Source organism: Diabrotica virgifera, chromosome 1 (assembly GCF_917563875.1).
Source record: "Diabrotica virgifera virgifera chromosome 1, PGI_DIABVI_V3a".
NCBI lineage: Eukaryota > Metazoa > Arthropoda > Insecta > Coleoptera > Chrysomelidae > Diabrotica > Diabrotica virgifera.
This window is the reverse complement of record NC_065443.1, coordinates 101,085,266-101,100,093: the sequence shown is the minus strand read 5'-3', so window position 1 is coordinate 101,100,093 and position 14,828 is coordinate 101,085,266. Positions and strand designations below refer to the sequence as shown.

The following is a 14,828-nucleotide window of genomic DNA, read 5'->3' as shown; positions in this document are numbered from 1 at the left end:
TTTCATTCTTTCGATACATAATCAATCAGTAGCAGTTTATTGTTGTGTATACAACCACGATCACGATAAACTTTTTACTAGATAATGTTCTCGTTCATCGTTTTCTGTTTTATTTTTATCTGGGAATATGAAGATATATTTATAGAAATTATACTGGTATTAATTCACTTAAGGCGATTTACTGGTATTCATATTCTTCTGGTATTCCTTCACTCTTTCCATAAAGCATCAGTTACAGCTTATTGTTGCATTGCATAGTCTTGCATTTTTGTAACCATAAGCAAGAATTTTGATTGGATTACTGTGACCTAGGAATTATACGCATGACATACCAAAATCAATGCAATTTTTATCAACAACATAAACAGCTCTATCACTCAATAAGCAAAATTCTTCGTAATCTCCCAAAAAACACCACGCGATCGTAGATAGGGTAAAAATGCGTTGAGTGTTGAGTGTATCCATATATGCGTACATATATCCATGAAGATATATACTTTAACTCACAACTAAACCATTCGAAGTTTATAAAAAATATGAGAAAACTACAGACATATAATGCGCCAAGGAAATTATAAACAACTGCAGCTTATATTTGACGAAAAACATACGGGAAGCTTATTTTGGAAAAAGAAATCTGTGAAATATCTGTGGACTATAACCAACGAAAACAATCTGTTACTTATAGTACATACATAGAAAAAGATTTACCATGATTATGCGATAATCTCTAGAAAGATGCTCTGACAATTTCTCTAAGGGCCGGTTGTTCGAACGCTAATCAACAATAATCACTATCAAATATTTAATTACTGTCACCAACTGTCTATGTCAACTTTGGTTGGGTTGCTGAAAACATAATTGATTATAATTATGAGATTAGTTAATCAATTAACATAACAATTAATACCATAATTGATTAACTAATTTCATAATTGTAATTAAAAATTATGTTTTCAGCAACCCAATCAAAGTTGACATTAACAGTTGTGACAGTAATTCAATATTTGATAATGATCATTTTTGATTAGCGTTCGAACAACCGGCCCTAAATTTATTTAACAGCAGTATAGAAACTGACTTCATTTGCAACAAAATCCAAAAATTGCATTCGAAAGCTGCACCCTTCACCCTTAAAACGTATTTTAATTTTTGTCGATAGGGCACTTTATCAAAAGATATCGAATTTTTACCCTCGAGTTGATACAAAGGATATTATAAAAAAAATTATTTCGCACGCTTAACTTAATTAACATTTAAAATCGCCGGTCGCTCCAAGTGTTGTTTCTGAGAGAACAGTTCACCTTCATTCTACACACAAAGTGCTAATAAACATTTTTGTTCTAATTTATCTCAGCTCCATTCCTTGTTTGAAACATGTTTTTCTATGGCGTAAAGATTCTTGGTACATTTTTGTTTTCTATTATCCCCCTGCGAGGACTGGTTTTAGGGGAAGCTTGGGGGTAGGAGTAACTTTCTTGCATCTTTGTTGGGGTCCCAAAATTGATATTCTCGGTAAAATTCAACTTGTTCGTAAGATTTGTAGTTGTTCAGTGACATTTTCGTCTCTGACTAATTAGAGCAGTCAGTGAGGGTATTTGGCTGCGAATTCCATCCTACTACATAGATTTACTCGATATTTTCCCAGTAAGTAGGGAATAGCTCATGAAACAAAGTTTACCCTATGCCGATGTGCGCTTTTATCTTGGGGGTGGTTCCCACCCCTTCTCGGGAGTAAAAAATGTTTTGGTTAAAATAGCCACGGAAGATGCTAGAGAACCCAATTTTAAGCAAAAACTGTTCTATAATTATTTTTTGAAAACTCAATACTATTTGAGTTATTCGTGGTTGAAAATTGGTCATTTTCATTGAAAAATGACACCTTTTCGGACGGATTTTTGTGAATACCTTAGAAACTATGCATCTAACAAACAAACTATATAAAATATTTCTGTAGGTTATAAAAAACAAAGATATTCGTTCCTTCATAAATCTTTTAGTTAAAATAGAAAGAGGGATATGGTAGGTAAAAAGAGTTTGTTTTTTTGCTGCATGCTCAAATTGGTGTATTCAACTTGAAATAACAGAGAAACGGTCGATTTTAGGTGTATAATGATACAACTTTTATAGTACTTGAAAAGACCTTTAAAATGAGCAATACTAAATGTCGATTGCATTCAAACTAAGCGAGATATTCTGCAAAAAAGTTGATGACTAATGTATTTTAAGAAGAAATGAAGTATATTTAACCCCTCATCCATCAGAATTTAAATACATCGTTTTCCTTCTACAATGCTTTTTATTATAGTGTTATTTATATGTTCAAAAAGTTGGACTGGTTTAAAATGAATAGTTTTTGAAAAAATAAGATCAAATTATAGAGCGCATTTTTAAATTTTCTTAAAAATCTTCCTTTTTCTCCATGTAACTCGAAAATGATACGAAATATGAAATCTCCATGTAACTCGAGATATGAAAAAAGATACCGAACAAAAATATAGTGTTTTTTCAGATAAAAATTTTCATTTCATTTGTCATTACTGTATCTCTTATCATTTTCAAGTTACATGGAGAAAAAGAAAGATTTTTAAGAACAATTAAAAATGCTCTCTAAATTTGATCTTTTTTTTTTTTCAAAAACCATTCATTTTAAACCCGTCCAACTTTCTGAACATATAAATAACACTATAGTAAAAGGTATTTTAGAAGGAAAACGATGCATTTACATTTTGGTGGATGTGGGTTAAAATTACTTCTCATTTTGTCTTAAAACACGTTAGTTATCAATTTTGTTTGCAGCATATCTCGCTTAGTTTTAATGTAATGGACCTTTAATATAGCTCATCTTAAAGGTTTTTTCAAGCACTACAAAAGGTATTATACACATAAAATTGACCGTTTCTCTGTTATTTCAAGTTGAATACACCAATTTGAGAATGTACCAAAAAACAAACTATTTTCACCTACCATATCTCTTTTTGTATTATAACTAGAAGAGTTATGGAGGCAAGCGTCTCTTTATTTTTTTACAACTTACAAAAATGTTGAATATCATTTTTTTAGTTAGATGCATAGTTTTTAAGGTATTCGCAAAAAACCTTTCGATGAGGTATTATGTTTCAATGAAAATAGCCAATTTTCAACCACGAATAACTCAAAAAGTATTGAGTTTTCAAAAAAAAAATATGGAGCAGTTTTTTCTTAGAATTAGGTTCTCTAGCAAATTCCGTGATAATTTTAACCAAAAAATTTTTCACCTCTGAGAAGGGGTGGGAACCACCCTCAAGATAAAAGCACACATCGGCATAGGGACATGGTAGGTAAAAAGAGTTTGTTTTATGTGGACTTTGAATTAGGAGATAAGTAGAGGCTAGGCCCAAAATTTCATTAAAATTCATGCAGTAGGATAGAATTCGGAGGTATTTAATATCCTATTCTTGCTCCCATTGACTGGCGTAACTGGTGTATTTAAGAAGTAGGTACCGACTTTAATAATACATAAAATATTAATAAAAATAAAAGGTTGTGGGGATAAAGTAGTAAAAAAACCATTTTTTAATAAAATTTTATTAACAGAAGCATATTGACAAATATGCCGTAAAATAAATACACACGTTCGAAATAATCTTTATAAAAGATTAAAAATCATACCAACTTTATTGCTCTAGTAGTAACAACATGGTCCTTTCCGACTTAATAAAATATTCTTCAAAAGAATTGAAATTAAATTTTAGATAAGTATATGTATCTTCATACGCACAACATTTATTTATATTATTTTAGAATATTTAATTATTTTATTGGACGATGATGATGATTGGGATATTTAGTTCTAGTTTTTTATCTTTACTTTTAAATTGTAGCAGTTTTGGAAAACATCTATGTTAAACCATAAAAAGAAAATATTCTGAATAAAAAAGTTTCTAAAAGAGACTTTCAAAAGAAACAAAACTAAATAACGAAATAAAAATACGAAAACTACAATACCTTGGCCAACTGATGAGAGGAACAAAATACCAGCTTCTGCAGAATATGATGGGAAATATTTTTGAAAAACTTAGCGTTAGAAGGCGATGAATTTCAAGGCTTAATCTCTAACTAGTTTTTTAGAGCAGCAGTAAACAGAATACAAATAATTATGATGAAACTCGGAAAACCATTTAAAAATTTTATTAAGAGCTTGACCGAATAAAATAAAATAAATATTTTTTTTAGATTTGAAACAAATTCTAAAATATTTGCTATAATGTTACTATTAACACTATTGGCGTTAACCATCTAATACATTGCTATACAATTAAGATATTTTTTTAAAAGAATTTTCCATTCTGTTTTAAATGGATAAACTTTCTAAAAAAACCGAAATAAACATCCCGTTAATGAGCTATACTAAAATGTATTTAATGAATAAAATGAACAGTTAAAATTTGAATTCACAACGGCTTTCACGAAAAATACATCTATATTCGATAATATCTCACATTAGTTATCTATCGTTTTGTTTCTTCTAGCTATTATTCTACGTGTTAAAAGTTTCTCACATAAGTCGATCACATTCTAAAAAGTAAGTTTTGGAAAATCTGCTGTCAGAAAAATATAAATTGAGCTCTCCTATCGTTAAAAGGTTTGTTCCAACTCGATACAAAACCGTTCTTGAATCGTTACGCTCATGCGCAATAACGAATAATTATGCGCAGTAACACATTTTTCGTTACTGCGCATACTCGTAACCGTTCAAGAACGGTTTTGTATCGAGTTGGAACAAACCTGAAATAATATGATGACGATGATGTGACGGCAACAAAAGATATTGTCTACTTTAATATTGTCTTAAGAGTTTTTTAATAGCACCGATTAATGCTTGAATATAAATAAAAAAAGTGAAACAAAAATACTTGCACTAAAGATTTTTTTTACTTATTTATGTTTAAATCTAAATTTTAAAATGAATGTTAAATGGATGACTGAAATGATACACAATCTAAAATATATTTCTCATAGATTAAACATATTTTTTGTAATTTATTGAAGTTACTCTTTAAAAAGATTATTAATGATTTAATTCGTTGTGCCAGTAATAATTAAAAAAGTTTTAAGACTTCTAAGGTCCGGTATCACCAACAACAAATAAATCAATGAATAGTTATTCGTCGATTAAAATTTATTATTGTTTGTTTTTTAACCAAGAGGAGTGATTCAAATTTACCGCGCCGTAATGCTTGTTTCTAATTGGTCCAACCGCAGGCAAGGTTACTCCACTATTATTAAATTTTGACACTAATGACATTTATGAAATTTTGGCACTTCTGTCATTTTATGGGTTAATTTAGTATATCGGCGATTTTTTGTGTTTTCTGCATTATTCCTTTAATTTTTAGATTTTTAGTCTACTTCTATATAAAAACAGTTGTTTTCAGAACTCTTTAGCGATGTGTTAGTATAATATAATATGTATGGATTATCATCGAAAGCTGATATAATCAACGAAAAAAGAAGATGAATTTGGTGACTTTTCTAGTAACTTTCTTGGGTGTGAATCTGTCTTTTTAGTTTACTCCTCTTGGTTAAAAAATCAACTATAGACGTTTATATTTATATTTTGTTTCAAAATAATTTTGATAATTTGAAGTTAAATTGACGAATTTACTTTCTTCTTAATATTTACAGCGAGATTAACTTACCAATTTATTCGAAGAGTAAGTATTATTTATTTGATAAATACATAAAATAAGTCTCATTTGACGTTAGTAAAATGGAGAAATGTCAGTTTATTGGTCGAATAACTTTATTGATAGAATAAACTACTATTTGTCGTTGGTGAAACCGGCCTTATGTGAACAACCGCGTAGAATCAAAAAGTGACATAACCTCTGACAGAAATGTAGAATTAAAGCATAAAAAAGTATTAAATATAATGTCGTCCTCTTTCCTTCAAGTTCTGCTTTCGTTTTGAATGTTGACAATCATCAAGGCGTTGCCTCTCTCTTCAATCCTGATCAACTGGAGGGAGTGTAGTGGTCGACGTGATGTTGTGTATTATCCGTCTCCAAAGATCTCTGTCTCTGGTCATTTCTTTTAACTCATGCATAGGTCTTTTGCTTATTCCTGTAATTTGATCGATCCATCTTGTTGGGGATCTTCCTCGTGAGTTTCGGCCTTTCACCTTTCCTAGTACCTATAATGAGTGTCTTCATGTTTTCTGTGTTGGTTCTCATAACATGTCCAAAGTATTTTAATTGTTGGAAATGGACTTTACTGGAGAGTCGTTGGCTAACTTTTAGCTCATTCACATCCGTAGGTCAGTATTAGGAATAACAGTTAATCAACCTAATCTTTAACGCTTTTGAAATTTGACAGTCCTTCCATATTTTGGTCATTTTTTCTGTGGCAACTTTTGCTAGATCACATCTACGTGTAATCTCTTCCTGTAATGATCCTGTGTTTGTGATCAATGATCCCAGATATAAGTATGAGCTCACAACCCCAAACCAGTCAATTGAGGTTATATGCGAATTATTGTTATGTAGTCTATCCACTATCATGATCTTTGTCTTTCATATGTTTACTTGCAGACCAAATCAAGGCTTTGTAGAAACATCATGATTGAGGGAGGACAATTGAAGGCGACAGGAATCTTGTGGGAAACCGAACCAGTTAAAAACAAATAGTTTGAAAATGGATGCCAAGAAGTAGCAAATAGCAAAGATATTGTTCAAACCAAAGATGGTGAGAGAAATATCATAAATGATACGGTCTGTCTTGAACAGATGCCTTATTAGATCAAGTTGATTGAAATCTATTCAACCCAAATGAAAGGGCACCTACCATCGAGACTGTTGCCCAAGCCATTAGAAAGTTTAAAAATAATAAATCAGAAGGAACTGATCAAAATTGCAGTGAGCTCTACAAGAATGCTGGGAACTCCCTACTACAAATACTGCATAAACTTTTATTTCTTGTTCGGCAAAATTAGACCATGCCCTGTGAATAGTCTCAAGGCGTGACAAGTCCTATGTAAGTGTGCATACATAGTGGGCATAATTGGAAAATCATAAGCCATATTTACACCAGAAAAAATAAACAATTGACCGAATTCATCCAATAAGACAGATCCTCGAGAAGACATTAGAATTTAACATTGAAACCCATCACCTATTTGTCGACTTTAAGCCATGTACGACAGTGTTTTTTGGGAATACTTTTTTGTTCAGTTTTAAGTATTAAAAATTTTAAATAATTTTAGAAAAGTCTTATTATTTTTCCCTCATTCTCATTTTATTTATAACAGTTGAACGAATAATCTCATCGTAGCTGTTATGTCTAGGTAATACTAATTCAAATGGCAATTATGTAGCAATTAAAAACCTTGTCTGTAAATTGATATTGCCAATAAACTCAATTTACATGCATTCAGTTAATACCAAAATTAATTAATTAATTAGTTAACTGCGTTTCACACGGTAACGTATGAAATACAAAGGCATTAGTTATAATTGAACGTTCTATCTAATTATTATAAAAAGTAGCAATGTCGGAAATTAAGATAGAAAAGTGGAACGTATGGTAGGAATGCGAATATAAACTCGGTTCGACGATCCCAGTCCTAACTGTCTAGTTTTAGTAATCAGTAGTTTGTGACAATGTATATTTAATCCTTAATTAATTAATCCTAATTAATAAAAAACGTATGATGACCAAGTGGCTATTGGTTTCTTATAAATAATAGACTTGTTTTATTCGGATATAGATAAATCCGAGATAAGATCCCAGCTGACAACGATGTTACTGAAGAAAAAAAGACAGAATCCAATCAGCAAATCGCTGTCTATTCGCACTGGATAAGCTTATAAAATCAAAAAATCTTACAAGAAGTTCCAAGATCAAAATCTATAAATCCATCGTCAGACCTGTACTAACATATGGTTGCGAAACGTGGACCATGACCAAATCAAACGAAGAAAAGCTCAGACGTTTTGAACGAAAAATACTTAGAAAAATTTTCGGACCTCACCACGATATCACCACAAACCAGTATAGGATCAGAACCAACTTCGAAGTAAAAGAACTCTACAATGACACCAATATTGTCCAAGAAATTAAATCACAGCGACTAAGATGGGCAGGCCACGTACATAGACTTCATAACGAGAGACTTGTAAGACTGGTATGGGAGCAGATTCCTACAGGCAAAAGACCACTCGGACGTCCCAGAATGCGATGGAGAGATAACATCCAAGCAGATCTCCGGAAAATGAACATTCCAGTTGGCCATAGGTTGATGGAAGACCGAACAAATTGGAAGAAAGTTGTACAGTCAGCCAGGATCCACCCAGGGTTGTAGCGCTACGTGATGATGATGATGATGATGAGATAAGATCATATTTCAGAAGAATCTTTTAGGAGGCTGCTATTATACAACTTAAGAGCACTGTATTCTAAAAATAGATCAAAACGAAATGTTGGTTTTGTTAATAGCTTCTATTTATATTTGTGCTAAAGGCTTAAAATTTTTTAAGAATATCTATTTATAATTATATTTATATGTGATCTAATGTAAATAATCTTTTTTAAAGAGTTGGCTTCTTATTATTACTTTTACACTGTTGATGATGATACATAAAATATGGTTGGTTGCTAAGAGATCATCATCTTCAGCACTAAATTGAAAAACTAACAAAAACTTCCCCTCAACGCTGGTATTATACGGCAGAAACAGATCAAGTGGGTTATCTGGAAACCCAAGTCTCTAAACAGAAGCTTGGTTACTTCAGATACCAAAAAACAATATTGGCTTGGGTTTTTATAACCAATGAAATCATAAAGATACTATTGCCATGAGTTCAAAGTACAGCGAAAGGGAAGTTGGCAAAGGTACAAGGGCCATGCTTAGCAGGATAGGTGCCATGGGAACAACACCCACAACCGCTATGGAGAACCTCTTTAGTTTTGGATTATCTTCCTGTGGTAATTAAGGAGCAAGCTATGAAACCAGCACTCACACTACATGAGGCTGTATCTCACAGTAGGTAACGTAACCATAAATATAATTGTCAGTTTCATAAGTGGGGGGGGGGGGGGGTAATGGGCGGAAGGAGCCATATGTGTTTAGGAAAACTCCCAAAAATGGTAAATCGATAAATCAAAAAATGGAAAGTGGTCCGGGGTTAGACGTGGTGGGGTTAGAAGTGGTGAAAACAAGGTTCAAGACATGTCCCTCGATGCTGAAGCCACCATTTTCCGCATTAAAAGCACTGTAAGGTAATAGCTTCAGATCAAAAATGCTTTGCAAGTGCCATTAATCTCTTGCAGATGGATAAGAATAGAGTTGAACTTGTATGAATGGCAGGACAGGCGGGAATAGCAGGTAACGAGCACTCAGATCAGCAAGAGAAACTCGGGACAAGAAAACAGTTTCTAGAACCAACTCCCGTGTTTGGCTTTGGCCAAAGGGATTGTGAAGAGGTCATCAAAATTGATAAACCAAGAAATCAGTACAGCCTGGAATAAATTACCAGGTCTATATAACTCAAAGAACCACTGCTTAGCCCTAACAAAAAGAGTAAGTCATCATCATCTTTGGCTTTTACAAGTCTTCGTGAGTCTTTGCCGCGTTTACTATTGTCTTCCATTGGTTCCGATCCTGTGCTACGATTTCCCATGGTCTTACTTCCATCTTCTCCAGGCCTTCTCCGACTACATCTTTCCACCTTTTTCTAGGCCGTCCTGACAATCTTCTACCATCTGGTCTTTCCCAAAACACATTGCTAATCAGATCTTAGTCTATTGGCTTTTATGTATCTCACGATGTTTCCCTGCCTGAAGGGAGTCTCTAATTCATTGTTGTATCTGCTCATCCATTGATTTGTCACACTGTCCCTGCAAGGACCATATATAAATTGCAGGATTTTCCGTTAAAAATAGTAAGTGCTGAACCGAAACAGAAGAGAGTTCTGTGGTGAAGAGGTGGAACATAATCGAAACAAGGTACCCAGCTCTCGAAAAAGAATGAAACATCTGGAATTTTTTTTTCCACTTCAGAAGAGGAGTTACTGGAACTTCCGACGAGTGCCTTGATCGACTTCATTACGGACATAGATCTTTCCAGAGTCAAACAAGAGGGATGCTTAAAAGATCTCGTTTGGTCGCAGTGCACAAAGTTCATATTGGAATTGTCATCGCAGTCTTAACAATAATAATAAAAATACAAGCCACCAATTACAGTAAATTTGGACAACTAAGATTTGGTTTCAAGAAATATTTCTTTATCTAATAAGTAGTTTGTTCATTTTACGATTTAGTGCTGAAGACAGTATCTAAAGCGCTAAAAGCAATGATATGATTTCAAATGAAATCATTACAATTAAAGGAATGTAAAAAACACATAGAGAGCTTTTAGATAGAATTTCTATCACAGATAAAACGAAATAGTGCGCTGATTTTTTTGTCTATAATTATGTTAAGATAACTGGCAGTTATATGGTTTCCCTGAACTTATATTGTACTCTTAATTATTCAAAGTCTTTTATATTACGTTATAAAATCATAAACAAATAGTATTGTATATTGCTGGTACTGATATAAAAGTAAACATTGATCTAATCCTATGATGAAGTCATTTTGATTTAGACATTCAGTTCATGTCGAGGAAAATAACTAGTCTGATATCCGATTTAAAGTTTTCCTGAGATTGACTCTTCTTTATCGTCCATTTCTTCCAATCACTTGGGATGAAGGGATTCACCTAGATTTTGTTTATATTTTGATATGTATATTAATTAAGGTACCATTATATTTTCTGATAATTCTATAAAAGTTCTATACTCTCGACAAGATACAGGCTGTTCAGTGTTTGATTAGATATACCCCACTGAAGGAAGCGCTAAAATCGGCAACATCGCTTATAAAAATGGCATTGCTTACATTGCCACTGTAGAATGACGAATGACTAAATGAAACGACGCGAATCAGGCGCAAGTGGGCAGCGGGAAAGCAGTGTTGCCATTTATAGCGAAATATCCAATTTAAAACTAAACAGTCTCTATATCAAGTATAATCGAGTACTCTTAGGTATTGTAGATTAATAATCTTGGGGTTTTAGTTTTATAAATATATACGTTAATACAATTCGTAATATATTCAATTAAGCACATAAACAAAATCTAAAGAAACCAATCGCAACATGAAGTAATTTCTTCTCGGATAGAATTCTAAGATCTTCTCTCCGAAATATCCATAAACGTTTTTCTTAATTGACCAAAGGTACACTGGATATGACCGCAACATTATTAATACGCGAATAGGAGTCATAGACAATCAATTATCTACTATTGTCCAAGGGCTAGTATAGGAAAAGAGTCCTCTTTGGGTACATTTGCGTTAACTAATTGATGTAGGTAATAATTATATCCTTACAAAACCTGTTTCACGTCATTAATGACAAAAATATAGAATTACGAGATAGTTATAACTTCAAAAACTAAACTAGTAATCCTAAAATTACATCGTCGAAATGCAAAATATAGAATAACATTCTAAAATTCCCTATAATGGGATAATTACTAGTAATTTAGTGGTTTAATGGGCCGTACGGCCATAGTTTAACAAACTTACAATGAAGTAAAAAACGTTTAATGCAATTGGTATACAGTGATGAGCGCGCTGATAACCGGCAAAATAACGCAAAAGATGGAAAACATATTAAGTTGCGAGATAAAAAGAAATGAAACTAGTAGAGTTGAAAAATTTAGCGATAAAAACCTATAAATTTACATTCTATTTATTATTTCCCACCTTTAGACATATCAGAGGAGTATGTCAACTAAAATTGTCGCCGTCACAGTGGCAGCTCCCAAACTAGTCCGATACGTCTAAAGGTGGGAAACAATAAATAGAATGTAAATTTATAGGTTTTTATCGCTAAATTTCCCAACTCTACTGTTTCATTTCTTTTTATCTCACAACGTATTATGTTTTCCATCTTTTGCGTTATTTTACCAGTTATTAGCGCGCTCATCACTGTATTTGAGCGTGTTACGTTAAGAACGGAACGTTGCGTAGATAGGGCTGCGTATTTCTTATGGACCATAGAAGCGCGCCGATGCCAATGGATCTTATATTGACAGTCCAATAGCAACACGTGCCTGAGAGCTTTGGCAACACTGATCTGCATAAGCCAAAAGTTCCATTCTTAACGTGAAATAAAGTATAGAAGTTCTTACGTCATTGTAAGTTTTTTATTCCATAGTTCATATTCGTGTTTTAGTAAGAATCCTCTAATCTATCTTAATAATGACGTGACACCGATTTTGCTAGAAATATACTATTCCAGTAGGTTTTATTTTTATAACGACGGTTGGCAGAGAGGAATTATGTAAATACTTTGTCACACAAACTGTTGCTTTCCTTATATTAGTCCTAAAATCGCAAGGAAATATTAATGGTATTTTCGAAATAATATATGTATCCAGGTCTAAATAATAAATAAATAAATAAATAATAAGGCTAATAAATGAAGGCATCCGTGTAAAAAACTGAAAGCTCAATTTTATACATACAAAAATTTTAATATTTTAAACTTTTACCGAAAGGGAGATGTTTTACATATTATTGCTTAGTTTCGTACCTGACAGCATAGGAGCCCATACCCCTGGGGAAGGGGGGCCGTGGCCCCTAGCTTTTCGGGAAATAACAAAAAATTAAATTTATATTGTATATACATATATAGACAAACGTATTTTTGTCAAAAAATACGTTTGGCCCACCTTAAAAATTTTTATATGGGCGCTTTTTGATGGCAGCAGTTACTTCCTTGTATTAACCCTTTCAACTGCGTTCAACGCGTACGCGCGTCCAAATATGACTAGATTAGTGCCATTGGACGCGTAAGCGCGTCAACGGTGAAAGGGTTAAGGAACTTGTTTCATTAAATTTATTAAGCCTATTTCATTAAATTCACTTTGGATTTGCAGTAATTGTACTTAAACTTTCCCCGTCTACAAGATTTTGACTCTATTTGCTTAAAAAAATGCATGGAATCGTTACTGACGCTAATTTTATCTAAATATTATTTATGTAGAAAATAAATAATTGTTAAACAATATTTCTTGGAAATATGAACAGGCAAGGTTTTGTAATTTGAGAGATAACATAATGGTCAGATTTTAAGAACAATGGGGCTACCTAGTGACTCAGACTCAACTATCATGAACGACCGTTTGAGATAAAAGCGGGTTGTGCAGTCAGTCAAGACTCACCCCGGGTTGTAGTGCTACAAGAAGAAGAAGGTGGTTACTGTTTTTCCGTAGTTTCTACTAGCTAATTAAATATCTCGATGTGATACAACTAAACAGAGTAGATCAGAAGACAAAACTATTGAATTACTACAATTGGAATTATGCCACAAGGCTTTCGGAAAGAAAACGTAACAGGAATAAATTGAAGTTTTACAGTAAACGTATTATGGTGAGGTGCGTGAAATGACGCACTAGCTACTAGATTCCTCCGACAGGAGATACTATCGGAAGAGATCCGTTAGTCATTGGCTTATATGCGAGGACGTAGTTATTGCTAAGTGTTAGTATTATCTGCTATTCAGCAGACTAGCACATTCACTGTTTCGTTACGCCTAAAATGGTTTTTTGTAAGGTGCGCAACGAAATTTCTTCATAATTGACAAAAAGCGTTAATTGACAAAAAGTTAACTCATGTGGAAAGCGTTTAAAATACATGCATTTTAAAGCAGCTTTGTTTAAAATAATTTTCTCATGAAACTGAAAAACTTTTTGATTTGATGAAAAGCTGATTTTTTCGCATATTGTTTTGTCCACTATAATCAGTTAAGCCGGAAAACTACCATATGGTAGCCACCTTAAAATCGTATAGCACCTACTGTTATTTCCTACACAAAAGTGCGATGGATGACGTTTTAACAAGCATAATAGCAAAGGTCAACAGAGATTATACATATGAGAGCAATAATTTCAAATCACTTCCCGATTATATATAGGAACCAAAAGAGTTACAAAAATACTTAATAAAGGGTGATTCAGTGAAATGTGGCGATTTGACAACGCTGCTGACGATAAAATAGAGGAGCCGCGGGCTTGCGACGTAAACGATGTGAATCTAGAGAGTGGGAAGTTTAGTTATCATGGAGACGTGGTCGGGTGAACAACGCGCATTTTCTGTGAAAGCTTATTACAAAAATGGTGAAAGGTTTGGGCGTGCACAACGAGCATTTCGTTTACACTACCGTTTGCCGCCCCGTTCACAAGATCAAGTTACAAGACTTCTGTTAGGAACTGGAAAGTAGTGGATCAACATCACAAAAAAGAGGTGGCTCAGAACTGCTCGCACACCACAGACTATTGAAAAGGTACCAAATTCATTACACGCGAGTCCTCGAAGATCCCTGCGACGACTCTTTTCTCGACCTCTTTTCTCGTTAGACGGAACTGCAGCATGGGGCAGCAAATGGTAATGTAATCGAAACGCTCGTTGTACACGCAAAAAACTTTCACCATTTTTGTAATAAGCTCTCACAGCAAATACGCGTTGTTCACCCTACCACGTCTCCGCAGGATTGCCAGATGAAATTTCAGAATATCCCTAGACGGGAGCTTCAATTTCCCCTAGAAATCCCTAAATCGTATTAATTTGACCTAAAAAAGAAGAAATTGACAGATGACAGCTGTCAATTTAATTTATAACCTATTAAACACTATGTTTAATCCACTTTAATCATTGATTAGGTGATGTTTTAATGTTTACTTAGGAATATTTATGTCAGGGAACAATAAATAAAAGATATTTAATAACAACAAAAAATG

The 14,828-nt window shown here is 33.3% G+C and overlaps 1 protein-coding gene across 4 annotated transcripts in view; it reads right to left on the bottom strand.

The window, feature by feature from the left end:
• The window catches only part of LOC114349416 (hypoxia-inducible factor 1-alpha), a 356,521-nt gene that overhangs the window by 8,903 nt on the left and 332,790 nt on the right, over nucleotides 1-14,828 (bottom strand). The window lies entirely within an intron of this gene.